At 32.9% G+C, this 16986-nt stretch overlaps 1 pseudogene across 1 annotated transcript; it reads left to right on the top strand.

The window, feature by feature from the left end:
- The first annotated feature begins 10017 nt into the window (after positions 1-10017).
- LOC143560996 (putative phospholipid-transporting ATPase 4) lies at positions 10018-16012 on the top strand (annotated as a pseudogene). The gene is made up of 10 exons (XR_013140219.1): positions 10018-11913; positions 12099-12209; positions 12435-12711; positions 12972-13060; positions 13137-13221; positions 13527-13736; positions 13856-13981; positions 14088-14186; positions 14295-14486; positions 15313-16012. The product of XR_013140219.1 is annotated as a putative phospholipid-transporting ATPase 4 (transcript).
- The last annotated feature ends 974 nt before the right edge of the window (positions 16013-16986 follow it).

Below are 16986 nucleotides of genomic sequence, written 5' to 3'. Positions count from 1 at the left end.
AACTTGTATAACAATATTGTATAGTGAGTCGTATGATATAAAAGTTTGTTGCTCTATAAAGCCTGTATGATGTGATATACATGTCCGCTTACATATTAGGGGTAGTGTATGTATAGCATCACAATTTTTTTACTGTTTACTAAAATATCAAATTATGATGTTTTAAAAAGGAATATATGTGTCAGTCATGTTAGGTTGGTTGGTTGACGGATTAGCGGATGGACTTGTTCAACCCGAGCATGATCCATATTTTTATTCGTGTTTATAACATCAACTTTAACCTGCACACGGTTAAAATCGTATAACCTGATCTTGGCCCGTTTAATTTATTATTTGATAGCGGGTTGGCGGTTAATAATCATGTTATAAACATGTGGGATATTGGTTTTGAATACTTTCAACTTTTACTCGTTGGTTGATACCACCTCCAATTTTTAATTTGTTATCAACTTTCACCTTGTTTTTTTCTATCACTCCCTAGCTAATGGAGCACTAACTCTGTTAATTTTATTGCTGATATGGGCTATTTTTTCACACTTGGCATGCTTATGTAGAAAATGACTATTATTTTTTTATTAAAAAAATCCCAATTATATATACCACCACCTCCCTCCCTACCGAATAGAGACTCAACTCGCCGAAAAAGCTTGAAACACAACCATTGGAACCCTAGTCGTCATTCACCTCACTCTTAGCGCTTCCGAAGAACGAGCATGCATATGGGAGCTCGTCAGAACCCCTCACCTGAATAGCGAGGTTCACCGGAAAACTTAATAGGCTGCCGAAGTTGCATTTCATAACACTAGGATGCTTCCAAACCGACTGACTCAATGCTTCTGTAGTAACCGCCGGCGACGGAGAGTCGTCTGAACTTTCGAGCCACCACCAACTCCTTTACCGGAGCATCATCAACAGTCGATGGTTGCACAAATGCAACAGCCGTCGTCGACTTCATTACGGCCTAGGGTGCCACTGTGGCTGCCAGATCAAACCGTAATAAGACGAAGGTGGTGGTGGAGTTGAATTTTGATGGTGTTGGTTTGCAAGACAGTAGCATTTGGATTCCTTGATCACATGTTGGATATTAGTATGTGACAGATGGTTGTTTGAGGTGGAAGGAGAGGTGGGTGGGTGGTGGTGGAGGGCGGTGGGTTGGGTGGATGTGGTAATGGAGTTGGGGTTTTTTTTAACAAGTAGAAGAGATGATGTGGTGTGTGGGACCCATAATTTTCATTATTATTTTATTTTATTTAAAAAATATGTTACATCAGCAAGAAAACTAACGAAGTTAGGCTAAGGGTAGTGTGGCTTGATCAGTGATCCAATACATTTACGACACGTAGGCGCTGACGTGGCTCGTGATCAAGCCCCCGGATCAAGCCCCATAGGGTGTAGTGGGGCTTGATTGATCCACCCCCCAAGCTTGATTGTTAATTTACTCAAACCTTTGCTTAAACTTCGTTCAAGCCCCGCGGTCCCGGCCACCCCTCGCCCGCGCCCCTGATCACATGAACGGTGTAGTGGTGTTCGCGAGCCACGTTTGCAGCCACCTGGATCACGCCCCCCCCCCCCCCTCCACCCCCAACTACCCTCAGTCTTAGTGCTCCGGCCAAACATTAAAGTTGAGAGGTTTTAAAAACTAATTAAAGTTGAGAGTATTAAAAAAAGAAATTGTTTATACAGATATACCATTTATAGAGGGTTAGTGCATTCAACGTAATGGTGATGAGGTTGTTAGCTATTGGAAAAAAAATAGTGTAAATGTGAATTGTTATTAACTTATTAAGTATCAATTATATGATTAGTAAATTATGAGTTCGCGTTCTTGGTGATGAGAGTTTCGCAACAAACCAACCAAAGTGTATTTAAATGGAGCTAAGATGATACCGATATTCAAACTAGCGGGTTTGATATAAAATTTTGGAGAGAAAATTAGATGAAAGGTGTCCTACATACGTGGGAGAAAGAAGCATTGAAATGACATGTAACAGATTCCTTCTTTGAATATTATTTCCGTACGTTGAGGAAGAAATGGGGAGCATCTTCTATGGTTGTTCCCTCAAAAAATTTGGTAGAAAAGGAGAAACATGTGTTAGGAAATTGGGCCCAAATTATACCATGTACAATAAGAAAACATGTTAAAATGCAAGAACAATCAAATAATTTCTTAAACTTTCATGATTTACTTGATCGATATGATATGGGCTATATGGCTACATATGCAACAAAACTAGAGAGGTTACTAATTTTGGTTTTTATCTTAGAATACCATATAAGGCATGCCTAAATCGTCCTGTTCTAGGACTCCCTACGAAAGTCGTAAAACTCGACAACTCAATAGCAAGGAGGAAGTTGACACAAGTTTGACTTGTAACTAGAGGAAGTTAAAGACAATGGCTAATTAACTATAACAAAAAAAAATCTTGAAGTTAATTTTGCTTTTTTAACATCCAGAGTAAAATTTAATGGAAATTAACTGGTCTTGAACAAAAACTTGATAGCACCAATAACTAATAGTATGCTTTGTGTAGAACAAAAGAAGATACAAACTTTGCAGAACACAAAAGAACGATGTATTTATTATCCAATGAATGAAAAACAAGACTCAAATAACCTATTTAAATACTAGAACTTTTACCTTCTCCTAATCAAACTCAAATACTAGAACTTATAGATAAACATAACATGTGTTTATCCATCCTTATTAAAAAACAATTAAACTTAGACTCAAACTATTATTACGTAACTTAATAATAACTCTAATAAACTTTCAAATCAACCCCTTAAAGTATTAAAACTTAACGATTAATTCCAACAAAATTGTCATTTTAAAAGGGTTATTGTAATTTACTCTAATTCATAGTGTCATTTTAAAAGGGTTATTGTAATTTACTCTAATTCATAGTTTAAGTGGACAAGTCGACATAGACCATATGCGTAATTTTTTAAAGTCAATGACGAAAAGTGAAATTTCACTTAATTGACAAGGAAAAGCTCATATAATTTACTCTAATTCATTGATTAAATCGACAGTAGACAAATGGCTCAAAGTTGACATCTATAATAACGTTAACTATACGAATGAGATGATTGGATTTGTTTGTTTAAAAATATGTTAAAAAAATAATAATAATATTGTTATTGTTGAATTTGTTTGGTGGGGATTAGACGGCTGATTGTTGGCGACTTGGCATCACGATCATCGTCAAACGCGTTTACGCCGAATCACGTCTTTAACGTTTTTATATATTTTTATTTTATTTTATACTTCTTTTCCTTTTTAAAAATTTCTTACACCAATGTTAAATCACTACACAATATATATATATATATATATATATATATATATATATATATAATATATATATAAACGAAAACATAAAAATTCTACGTGTTGCGATGTGGTCGCTCCCCCTTTTTTGGAGTCACCAGATTTGCTTGATTTTTGAATGAAGGTTTCTCATGCATTTGACCCGAATTAATGGGTATGGCTCTTACCAAACCCAGATATTCCTTAAACGGGTTATAACATCTCATTAAATTAAAAACTATTCTCACCAAATTATTGTGTAAAAATCCTATAAAATTGGATATACTAAAAATTAATATCTTATTTATTTTAAAAAAGATATATATATTATTTAAATTAAAAAGCCAATTTTATAGTAAAAAAAATAAACGGGTCTTGGGTGTCATCAAACCATAAGTATATTATTAACTTTTATAAATATTATTTATAATTAAAAAGCCAGTTTTATAGTAAAAAAATAAACGGGTTTTGGGTCTCATCAAAACCATAAAACTTTTAAACCGAGTTATAATATCTCATTTATTTGTGACACAATTTATCATCAAACCATAAGCATATTTTTAACTTTCATAAAAAGAATATATATAAATATTAGAACAAACAATATAAAACAACCCCGTAATACGGGGGATAAAAACTAGTGTGTGTGTATATATATATATATAAAATGGTTCAAATAAAAAACAATTATTTTGTGAGAAGTGTGAGAAGGCTTTAAAATAAAGTAAACCAGCTAAATAAGACACTATATCATGTAAATAGGAAACTATACAACTTTTAGAAACTACCAATCTCAACCACTAGATCCTAGATCCAAAGGTCTACATTTATTCTTATGTTTCTCACAAAACTATTAATTTTTACGTTAACCCTACCATATATATATATATATATATATATGTAAACTCGTATTCAATTACAAGGTAAGAATATTATTGTTGTTAATTAATTTGCTTTTATAGTTTACGAAATATAGGTTTAGATTAAATACAAATTAAATTAACATGCTAGTTGCGGAAATCAAGTAGTGTAATTATATATACAACATAGTTTAATTATAATGTAGTGTAATTATACTACTTGTATATATATTTACACTACTTGATTTTCACAGTTAGCACACTAATTTAATTTATACGTTAACTTTCCCCTAAGAAATATTAAGAAGAAAATTTGTAAATGGCGATGATATATTGTTATGGTGTTTTAGTTGTAGTAAACATTATTTATTAACGATAGCTATAGGTAAACCTTTTATAATTTAGATATACCATAAATAGACGATTTCCTTCATACATGTTGATTCTTGTGGAAGACACGGCAAAGAACTATTTTTATGGACTAGTAATAAATTTTTTTATGGCAAATTGAAAAGAGATTTTGGAAGATATTATGTTGAACAATTTTTTATGAACTAAAAGCACGGCAAAGAACTACTCAATTACATGGTCATCATGGTGTGCCCTGTATGTTCTTACATTTCGTTAAAAAAATAAAAATATGAGACTTTAACTTAATCAGGTTTAAGTATAACGTGCAGTGATAAAACCGAAACTCTTTAACTGAAAATCACAAATATTATTATTATTATTGTTGTTGTTGTTTATTTACTATTTGTTTTAATTGCTCAACCAAAGAAAACTGTTTTAAGGTCAAACCAGAAGAGATTGATAGCATGAATATCTTCATTAATATAAAATTAGTCGACAGCTAGATCAACGGACAACGGACTTCTCGAACATCCTCTAGTTCTATCGATGATATCCAAGTCACATAATTCTATTAACTATTAACTCCTTATTAGCTGTATATTGCCTAATAGTGCGATGTTTGTGCCAAATGAAATTTGTGCTTTATATGACAAAAAATGTTAACGGAAATAAACTAATCCCTAATATACATGCATGGAAACAACATTTCTGTATCTGCACATTAACTTTATTCTTTTAACTTTCTATTTTTTATTTTTTCAATATTACCAATTTTATCATGTTGTAATTGTTGGGCCTCTAATTTAACAAATATAGTTTTAGCCAATAGAGAAATTTAACTTACAATGCTCATCTCAGGAGTATTAGTTGTCGGACACACTCACTGGTCAGGCGTTATTTAGTGGGTGAGTCTTGGTATTTAGTAAATACAATGATGAGATTAGTTTTTATAAAAACGATTGTTGAAAATGAGTAGCATACAAATTTTGAATTTGGTACTATATGAAGGTGGCAAATGGCCGAAGTATCATATTTGAATTAAAATATAGTTTAACATTCATGATCTAATTTAATCTCAAGTGATAAAAATAATAACAATCAAATATCCAATGGCACGTGTCATAACTTTGTTAGCCCAACCTATATTTATTCGTTTTTCTTATTTCACCTTTTTTTTTCGAACGGTAAATTTTTATAAACAACCAACAAACACTGAAAACCACTTCCTCCACACTCGGATGGAAGCTACCAAAAACAAGGAGAATTATATTAACGAAAACTTACACTAATTCGTCCAATCTATATGCCAATTTTTTGTTCTATACTTATACCAAAGAAACCCTTTCGACTTTATTTCTCCTATAATAGCTTCGAGTTTGACATGTTTGCCTTCAAAGACTTCATTTCTTTTATAATATATGAATTTATAACTTTAATTTTCAAATTATTACCGTCCCTCTTCATTTTCAATATTATTATTTTATTGCTTTGTACATGCTTAATACACAATTTATATGATATTATATTTCAAATATCCTATATTATAAGGCTATGTGTAGTGGAGGGGCTACAATTGGGACGAATTGTGACACGTGGCGCCCAGTCAGCAAAGGGGGCAAATTTGTTTTTGGAGTGTAATGGTGTAGGGGCTACAAGTTGGGCACACAATATCTTTTTTTATTATTTTCTGATTATAACTAAACTAATCAAATAAAAACCAATTTCTTCAAATAATTAAATAAAAAAGCATTAAAATTAAAAAGAAATACAAAAAAAAAAATACATAACAAAAAAAAATACATAACTAAAAATATAAAAAAAACATATAGCTCGGTTGGCGTACATGTTTAGTTTCAGGTCGGGAAATTGAAACGGATAGCTCGGTTGGTTTAGATTCATCGGGTTCCATTGTAAGTTCACGTTCGGTTGGTTTTGCAACCATGATGTTGACCGAAATGAGGGAATGGGTGGTTCTGTTGGTTCGGGTTGTTTCTATGATTCATTTTGCATATACATATATATACACACACATACACAACATATATACATATACATATACATATACATATATATATATATATATATATCACACACAACATATGTACATATACATATACATATATATACACACACATACATATAATATAATAATAATATTTATTCTTCTTCCATGGCGATAAAACCCCCCCGCCCCCGCCCCTTTTCGCCCAAAAATCGCCGGGGGCGGTGTTCCCGCCCAAAATCACCCAAGATCGCCCAAATCTACGCCCATTACACATAACCTAATTTTGAATATTCGTTACTAACTATTTATTCAACCTTTGTAATCTTAAATATATATAAATGAAACCTCCATATTTTATCTCAAGCCACCAAATTACTTTATTTGTAAATGATGGTTTCTCATGCATTTTACCCGAATTCACAGGTATGAGTCTCACCAAATCCAGATATCCATTAAACAGGTTACAACATCTCATTATATTATAAATTAATCTCACCAAATATTTAAAATGAAAATTCTATAAAATAGAGATATACTAAAAATTAATATCCGATTATTTAAAAAAATATTATTTATAATTATGAAACAATTTTATAGTATAAAAAAATAAGCGGATCATGGGTCTCATCAAACCCAAATAGCTTTTAAACGTGCTATAACATCTCATTAGTTTGTGAAACCTTTTCATCATCAAACCTTAAGTATATTATTAATTTTCTTACAATAAATAAAATTAAATACAAAATAATATATAAATATTAGAAACGTAAAATGTAAAACAAACCACGTAATCAAACCCTAATTTAATTTCTCAACATTTACCAAAAAAAATAATAATAATTTCTCAACATGAATTTTGTTACATTAGTTATTCTTTTTTCTTTTTAAGTTTATATTAAATTAAAAGTTTCACAAAATAGTATATAAATTATAACAAATGAACATAAACGAATGAATATAAAAAATTAAGTAATAATTCATTCAACGATTCATTAAAAAATGAACATAACCCATCATAAAGTAATCAAAATAGGTTCAAGTATATTATTAACTTCTTACAATATTACAATAAATAAACTAAAATTCAAAAAAAATACATTCACAATATTTGAAACGATAAATTTAAATGACCCTATAATACGAGAGATAAAAACTAGTATTCGAATATATTTGTGATATTATTAATACAGGATTAAAACAACGTAATTATTATTTCATTGAATTGTAATAAATGTGAATGTTATGTCTTGTAATTTATATACAAGATTTAATGATGATATTTGAAATGATACATTTATTTATCGGAAGAAGACATGAAAGTAGCCATCATTAAATTTAAAACCCAACTACACGCACATGGAAATATTCAAATATACATGAAACTGGCGCGTTGACTTGTTGGACAAGTCTTGCATCTTGCTTGGGGTGTGGAATCAACTTGCCCAAAATTCCAAGGGAATTTCGTATATTCATAACATATCATTTTCTCATTATTAAACTTTCAGAAAAGATAATGTATTTTATGCAAAATTTACTTTTATCTTTTAATACGATTATATTACCAATAGGTTGATGATTTCTTGGCAAAGAAAAAGTCTTTAAAGACATGGGGTCGGGTGAGAAAGGTCTTGGGTTAAAATCCCATAAACAAAAGGAATTAAAAGAAGTTTGTCGTTAAAAAAAAAACGTTTATATTAGTTTTCATGACCTATAAAACTTTTATAAGACGAAACACATAGATATATAGAAATATTTACCCTTCTTATTTCATGTTTATGAACCGCTACAAATGTTTTATAATAAACAGATCTGACTAATCTTTTTTCTTTTTATGCTTTTCTCATTACCAAATTTTCTTGTTACAGATCAGATTAAACAACAAGGTGTCAATAACACAAATGCATCCCTATCGTACACTGTGCTTTTCTTTCTGTGACCTGGGACTTTTGACAAAGGCTACTCCAAATTGAATCCATCGTCACCGCCATCGATGAAACCATAGATTTCGTCTCCTGGGTAGTCATCAACGTTGTGCCGTTGGAAATTTAAAAAATTACATTTTTATTTACTACGATATAATATTTTGTTATACAAAACACTTTATATTATGAAAATACACATAAACATATACAAGCTGAAGCATTGATTTTTCTAGTCTTAAAGTTATAAATTAAAAGAAAACAATATGAAATAGCCTACAAATGTTAATGTTATATTACCTATGAATGTGCATATAAATCGTAAGAAATAAAAATAAAACAAAATGATTTCATTATTAGTTTATAACACGTATTTAATGATTATACGAATACATAAATGTATAATATAAATTGTTTAGGAGCATTCATTTTTTTAATAAACGATCAATAAAGCCCGACCATCTAAGTAGATAACGCTGATGACTCGGCCAACCACCAATTTTAAGGTAAACCTGTTACTCGAAGACCCATTGTAACAAAACCCCAGAATAACCGACAACATTTTATGACAAACAAGACACGACTCAAACCAGTTTTAATAACATTTGTTATTTAAAAGACCCACCCATTTGTGGAATGAATTAATAATAATGAGTTTCTTCTAGAAACTAGAATTTAGGGGGAAGTGTAGACAGATGGGCCGCCCCGTAATATACTGTCTAAAGCATTCATTCATTGTTAATTAATTAATTAATTAATCACAAATTAAATAAAGGGGTTTCTTTCTTTCTCCTGTTCTTGATCCCTCAAGATCTCACTCAGCTCGCATTTCATCAATTTCTCATTCTTCAACAAATCTCTTCTCCTGATTATTCTTATTATTATTAGGTACAATTCTTATTTCCTTGTTTTTCTAATTCTATTTCACGATTTGGGGCTTCTTAATTTCCATAAGTATCCATCCGATATTTTGTTTTAATAATAATAATAATTATCTGGGTTTTCTCAATTACTCCCTTTACAATGCATATTCTTTTCTTCATTCTTTCTTTTAGCTCATTCCATTTTATTTTTTTGAAAAAAATTATAATAAATATTGAATATATGCTCCAAAGTATGATCCTTACTATTCTTAAGTTTACCAAATTCTTGTTGTTGTAATTGTGTAATGATACTGAATAATAATTATGTATCTATTGAATTCAGAGTGTGTTCATTTTGAAGAAATTTGGTTGAAATTAATTATTGTAGTTTATGGATGTGTAAATAGAAAATGAAGAAAAACCCTAGTTGTATAATGTATGTATAGTATTTTTATGTTTAATGAAAAATTTACAAATTGGTATGTTTCATCTTGATCAGAGGAATAATTAGGGCTTTTAAATTTGGTCAAACATATAACTTTTTGCATTTTTTGTATATTGTATTGTGTGGTTATATGTAAATGTTTTGGGCTTCTAATTTTGGTCAAACATTTAAGTTTTTGCATTTCTGCATAGTGTATTGTTTGGTTATATGTAAATTTGTTATTTCAGCTGCTTAATTAGAGGAGTCATGTTTATGCAGGGTTTTTTTTTTCTGGTTTTTCAGTTGTGAGCTTGGTGTTTTTTAAACTTTAAGACGCATACAAGGATTGATCTTTAACGGATGTGTTTTTAGTGATTCTTGTGAGAAAACAATACACAAATGGCCCACGGGAGGATACGGGCTAAGATAAAGAGAAGTAGTCTTTACACATTTGGATGCATAAGACCGCCTGTTGACTCACCAGACGAACCTCATCAGTTTCGCGGGCCTGGTTTTTCTCGTCACGTTTGTTGTAACCAGCCTAATTTACACCAAAAGAAGCCACTCAAATACTGCAAAAATTACATTTCGACCACCAAGTATAATGCCATTACGTTTTTTACCCAAAGCCCTGTTTGAGCAATTTAGACGGGTGGCTAATGTGTACTTCCTCTTTGCTGCATTCTTATCATTGACACCCGTTTCACCCTTTTCGGCTTATAGCATGATTGCACCGTTAGCTTTTGTGATCGGGCTCAGTATGGCTAAAGAAGCGGTTGAAAACTGGCACCGGTTCATGCAGGACATGAAGGTAAATATGAGGAAAGTCAGGGTTCATAATGGAGAAGGTGTGTTTTCTTTAAAACCCTGGATGAATATACGGGTCGGGGATGTGGTAAAAGTGGAAAAAGATCAGTTTTTTCCTGCTGATTTGTTGTTACTATCATCGAGTTATGAAGACGGGATTTGTTATGTTGAAACCATGAATTTAGACGGTGAAACGAATTTGAAAGTTAAAAGATCTTTAGAATCTACTTTATCTTTAGATGATGATTCCTCTTTTAAAAATTTTAGAGGGACTATTAAATGTGAGGACCCGAACCCGAGCCTTTACACGTTTGTTGGGAATTTTGAATATCAATGCCAGGTGTATCCGCTTGATCCTAGTCAGATCTTGCTTCGGGATTCAAAGCTTAGAAACACGGGCCATGTTTATGGGGTGGTGATATTTTCAGGTCATGATAGTAAGGTGATGCAAAATGCTACAAAATCGCCTTCAAAAAGGAGTACAATTGAAAGACAAATGGACAAAATTATTTATGTCCTTTTTACCCTTTTGGTGTTGATTTCATTAATAAGCTCAACAGGCTTTGCTATCAAGACAAAAACACAAATGCCGAGCTGGTGGTACCTGCGGGCCCCGGATGACGATGGTTTATATGACCCCACTAATGCTGCATTATCGGGTTTTTATCATTTGATTACCGCTTTGATTCTTTACGGGTATTTGATACCGATTTCGCTTTATGTGTCTATTGAGCTCGTGAAAGTCTTACAAGCGCTTTTTATAAATCAAGATTTAAACATGTATGATGAAGAAACAGGCACTCCCGCTCAAGCCCGGACATCAAATTTGAATGAAGAGTTGGGGATGGTGGACACGATTTTATCCGATAAAACCGGGACTCTTACGTGTAATCAAATGGATTTCTTGAAATGCTCGATTGCGGGAATTCCGTATGGTGTTCGGTCAAGTGAGGTCGAGCTGGCTGCGGCTAATCAAATGGCTATGGATTTTGAAGGGCAAGACGGTCATTTTACGAGGCCCGGTGGACAAATTGGGCCAGAAATCGAGTTGGAGGCGGTACCAGTTTCTAAAGAAAGTTTGGGGGTACCGATTAAGGGGTTTAGTTTTGAAGATAATCGGTTAATGAACGGGAATTGGGCCCGAGAAGCAAATCCTGATTATATGCTGTTGTTTTTTAGGATTCTTGCTCTTTGTCACACGGCAATTCCCGAGTATAATGAAGAAACTGATAGTTATAGTTATCAGGCAGAATCACCTGATGAAGGCGCATTTCTTGTGGCTGCAAGAGAATTCGGGTTTGAGTTTTGTAGAAGAACACAATCGAGTATCTTTGTTCGTGAGAGGAATCATTCTTCTCAAGAATTTGTTGAAAGGTATGAACTTGATTCTAATTTTAGTTATATTAATGGTGGTTGGCCCGAATCAGGTCTTTGTCCATTTTATATGAGACATTTAGTTTGTTAAATAGATTACAAAAACTATACTATTACGACAATAATCTTTGGGCATGTTTTCTTATTAGATATAATTTTTTACTTTTCTAATATTCTTTTTCCAGGGAGTTCAAGCTTCTAAATCTTTTGGATTTCACAAGCAAAAGAAAACGGATGTCTGTAATAATTCAAGACGAGACTGGAGAGATTCTTTTGTTGTGCAAAGGTGCTGACAGGTCGGTTTCCAGTTTTCATTATTTCAGGAATTATATAAGCATGATCACATAGTTTTGAACATTCTCTTTGTGTGAAAACGATTTTTTGTGAAACGAGAGTACAAGTTTATGAAATTAAGGTTAAATTTTGAAAAGTATGTCTAGTTTACTCTTAATAATAAGATAATCAAAAGCAGAATCCGTCTGTCCAATGTTTGAAACTGACATTTGTTGATTCATTTGCAGCATTATTTTTGATCGTTTATCAAAAAATGGAAGAATGTTTGAAGAGGCAACCACAAAACATTTAAATGATTATGGAGAAGCCGGTTTACGTACACTTGCACTGGCATATAAAAAACTTGACGAATCTGAGTACATTTCATGGAATGAAGAATTTATGAAAGCCAAAACTTCAATTGGCGGTGAGAGGGAGGCCATGCTTGAACGGGTCTCTGACATGATGGAAAGGGATCTGATTCTTGTTGGTGCAACTGCTGTGGAAGATAAGCTGCAGCCAGGGGTAAACTTTTATTAACATTTAGTTTTATTTTTTGAGTCTGAACGGGCTAGATCAGGGTCAGAACATGTTTGATAGTACGCTCATGAATGAGTGGTTTCTTGTTTAGGACAAAACGGGTTGGGTTGGGCCATGCTCGAAGCAGGTGAGTTTTGAATTGGTTTTGACGGGTTTGGCCAAAACTGAATTATGGAGAAAGTTTGATCACATGTCATTGTTTGATATTAGTTAGTTTGACTTCTTTTTTTCTTTTTTTTGTATAGGTACCTCAATGTATCGACAAGTTGGCACAAGCTGGTCTTAAGATATGGGTTTTAACAGGCGATAAAATGGAAACCGCAATCAACATTGGGTAATGTTTCTGAAATCACAATAATCATTTGTGCACAATCTTGGAATAAAATACTAATTTTTCGTGGTGGGTGCAGGTTTGCATGCAGTTTGCTTCGGCAGGGCATGAAACAAATATGTATATCAACGAATATGGACATGTTAAATCAAGATTCCAAGACGGTACTTATCATCACCATTAAATTAAATCGATGTTGATTATTCAAGTCCACAAGAGTTGTTTTTTTTTTCTTTCTTTTATTACAAAGGGTATTTTAAGTATTTGACAAGTTAATGGAACATTTTAAGTAAAGTACATGGATTGTTTAAAACTGGAACTTTAATGTTGTTTCTTGACTTCTGTAATGTTTAAGAGTGGTATTTTGGGTATTTGATAAATAATAACTTAAACCACATGGTTAGTTAACATTGCAACATTACTGTTATTTATGTGAAAGGCACTTAATTATTATTCTATTCATATTCAGGCTGTAAAGGAGAACATTAAACTGCAACTCACGAATGCAATGCAAATGATAAAAGTTGAAAGGGACCCACATGCTGCATTTGCTTTGATTATCGATGGGAAGACTTTAACTTATGCTTTGGAGGAAGATTTAAAGCATGAGTTCTTGAAATTAGCAGTTGGATGTGCTTCTGTTATATGCTGTCGTGTTTCTCCTAAGCAGAAGGCCTTGGTAAGATCATTTAATATGGAGTTGACAAGTTAGACTGGTCGGGTCAGGTCAAAACGGGCTGAGTTGACCCACAAAGACACTTTTGTTCATTTTTTAAGATTATTTAACATTGATATTAGGTTACGAGATTGGTGAAAGAAGGGTGCGGGAAAACGACTTTAGCAATTGGAGATGGTGCAAATGATGTTGGGATGATTCAAGAAGCAGATATTGGTATTGGAATAAGTGGTGTTGAAGGGATGCAGGTTTGTCATAATATTCTATGCAAACCTTTTATTAATTTTGATTTTTTTTTTGGTTAAAAATTGTTGTGTAAATTGGCTTTTACAAACTTGATGATTTTTTGTGCAGGCTGTGATGGCAAGTGACTTTGCTATTGCCCAGTTTCGGTTTCTGGAACGGCTTTTGGTTGTACACGGTCACTGGTGCTATAAGAGAATCGCACAGATGGTAATGCATATATACATAGTTACATGCATGCATGCATGTAATATATATATATATACATATATATATATATGTATGGATTATTAACAATTGATTTCTGTGCAAACACAGATTTGCTATTTCTTCTACAAAAACATTGCTTTCGGGCTTACATTGTTCTATTTTGAGGCGTTCACGGGCTTTTCGGGCCAATCAGTGTATGATGATTGGTACATGCTTTTATTTAATGTTGTCCTTACTTCATTGCCTGTGATTGCACTTGGTGTTTTTGAACAAGATGTGTCTTCCGAGATCTGCTTACAGGTTAGCCTTTTGTTCCAAAAGCACGATTAACATAAATTTCCCAAAAGTACATTTGGGTTGGATTATAATTCGGGTGTGTGTGGGTCGGCTTGGGTTCAAGCTGAACCCAAAATCAAAAATTTGGTTTTTGGGTTTTTGAAAACCATTTAGTTCGGTTTGTTTGGTTTTGCCATTTGGGCTTGAAATTTTTGGACCTAAAAAAAACAGACCCAAAGTAATGAATTTAGGTGTATTTTTTTTTCATAGTGATTATTGCACATTTGGACATCAAATGTTTGGCTACACCATTTATTAATTTTTTATAAATTACTTAACACTAAATGATAAATATTATAATTTATGTTCAATGACAAAAGTCGGTTTGTTTTCCAGATTTTACGGGCTTGGTTTAGTTTTTTCGGTTTGGGCACATGCGAAACCAAAACCTAACCGGAAATTCAGATTTTGGAAAAACATAAAACCAAGCCATCGGTTTTGGGTCAGGTTCAGTTGTTTCGGTTACGGGTCAGTTTTTTCAGTCTCATGCCCACCCCTAGAGGAAACATGTTTAAAAGATCCAGTTTTTGCGATTACGAATGTTCTCTTATAATAAACCGTTGTACTAATATGATTACAAAAGTTGTACTGTGAAACTAATAATCTTTTCCGTAAGTTATATTGCTACACTAATAATCTTTTGTTTCATAAAATGATTTAGAAGGCTGTAAGCATTTTAGGCCTAACTTTTAGTATTTTCCATGTTTGACCCATTATCATTAAAATAAATCCGTATTAACCCGTTAATATCATATAAACTGGTTGTAATATTCACTTCATACAACTGCAGTTTCCAGCTTTGTATCAACAAGGACCAAAAAACTTATTTTTTGACTGGTACCGGATTTTCGGGTGGATGGGAAACGGGCTCTACTGTTCCCTTATCGTCTTCTTTCTCAACATTATAATATTCTACGACCAAGCTTTTCGGGCAGGCGGGCAGACAGCCGACATGACCGTGTTGGGGACCGCCATGTTCACATGTGTCATCTATGCAGTAAATTGCCAAATCGCCCTCACAATGAGCCACTTCACATGGATACAACACTTTCTAATCGCCTTCAGTATCTTCGCGTGGTACGTCTTTCTAATATTATACGGGATGTTGCCTCCAGAACTTTCCGGAAACGTGTATAAAATCTTTTTGGAAGCACTCGCCCCCGCCCCGTTATTTTGGTTGACCACACTTTTGGTGACGGTTGCGTGTAATCTTCCTTATTTGGCCCATATTTCTTTTCAAAGATCTTTTAATCCAATGGATCATCATGTTATTCAAGAAATCAAATATTATAAAAAGGACGTTGAAGATCGACATATGTGGACACGTGAAAGATCGAAAGCTAGACAAGAGACTAAAATCGGGTTTACAGCACGCGTTGACGCAAAGATTAGACATTTGAAACAAATGTTGCAGAAGAAATCTTCTGTTTTGAGTCCTCGTGTTGCCTTGGCAACAACACGAACTTAATTTTTTTTTTTGGGGGAACATTTGGTTTCGGCTTTGGGTTTATTGGTGATGTTTATATATATGTGTAGGGTTTTTTTGGTGAATTAATGGTTTTTTGATTCATTATTGATATATGAAGAAAGTATAGTGGCATTGGTGTGTAGATTTTTACGATATGCAATGTGAAAATGGTCAATATGTTTCTTTTGACTTAACCAACAATGGTGTAATATCTAGGAAGGTGTTATTATCCAATAAAACAAGTTTATAAAAATAGTGGGTTTTTGCTAATTATGTGATATCAAATCATCAAATTTATTGAATCAGAGGTATCAAAACCGTTTAATGTGTGAAATTTTAAACTTTTGGAAGGAAATAATTAGTAGGTATTTTAAACTTAGCAGGTGGTGAAGAAATTCAAATCCTTTGTGGAGCCAAAATGTGTGGTCCCTTTTTAGGCAGAAAGTATATATCAGTCACTGAGTAAAATACTAAAAAAGTATATATTATTGATTCTTTTTAGCAAAAAGTTAGTGTTAGATCCAAACTTATTACAAATTTAAAGTCACATAATTGGAATTCAACTTTCTAAAACAGACCAGGTTGCTTCAAACAGAAGACATGATTACATGAACGTGACGTCAATCCCTTGACATCAAGGTACTTGAAAAGCTCTTGGAGGCTTACTTGTTTTGACTTTAGATTGATGATGGTAATTTGAATAAATTGGCGCGGTGTATTTAAATAAACTTTATATGATTAGTTAAGAAGTGGGTTTAACGCCCACCGTACATAGTCTAAGACTATGCATTACACATACCATTCTTCACCTCAGCAACTCTTCTATCATTCATCCTCACCACTTAACTTATGCTATACCAATCATTTTCTATTCCTTTTGTTATTAGTATTTATATCGCAGAGAAAGATATATGTTGTAAAGAGAGAAGCAAAAGTGAATAGTTTGTGTGGGCTAGACCATTCCATTCTCACCATTTTCATCATCCGCATGTCAGC

Source organism: Bidens hawaiensis, unplaced genomic scaffold, assembly GCF_021521415.1.
Source record: "Bidens hawaiensis isolate Kalapana, Puna unplaced genomic scaffold, B.hawaiensis_p1.1 tig00020521_1, whole genome shotgun sequence".
In the NCBI taxonomy this organism is placed as follows: Eukaryota; Viridiplantae; Streptophyta; class Magnoliopsida; order Asterales; family Asteraceae; genus Bidens; species Bidens hawaiensis.
Note: the sequence above shows the minus strand (reverse complement) of the source record. Positions and strands in the feature narration are given on the sequence as shown.